Below are 475 nucleotides of genomic sequence, written 5' to 3' on the forward strand. Positions count from 1 at the left end.
ATGTACTCTCACAGATACTCAACAAAAAAATTCCCCACCCGACTGTAGTCCATCATAATATGATATCCATACAACTACAGAAATAGTTAGAGTGAAACCCTGGCACCCAAAGGTTGCTGAGTTACCTAAATATTAAGCAATATAACGACACCAAAGGTTACATAACTATTATGTACTATTATATACATACAGACCTGGGGTTGCATAGTTGTTACATAATATATATACACTAGAGCAGGGGTTCCCAAACTTTTTAGAATCGCGACCCACTATTCATGACCACAGCTTATGGCGACCCACTCAAATTTACTGGGCAAAAACATATGAAAGAATATAAAAATAATATTTATTCATATTCACGTATTTCAATTACATATAAAAATACTCACGTATTTTCAATAAAATTTCCAGAACTTATAAATGCTATCTAATTGATTAATAATGAGGCGTGTGGGAAGGATGTGCTTGTTTCTTG

The sequence above is a fragment of the Limulus polyphemus genome, unplaced genomic scaffold (genome assembly GCF_000517525.1).
Source record: "Limulus polyphemus unplaced genomic scaffold, Limulus_polyphemus-2.1.2 Scaffold864, whole genome shotgun sequence".
In the NCBI taxonomy this organism is placed as follows: domain Eukaryota; kingdom Metazoa; phylum Arthropoda; class Merostomata; order Xiphosura; family Limulidae; genus Limulus; species Limulus polyphemus.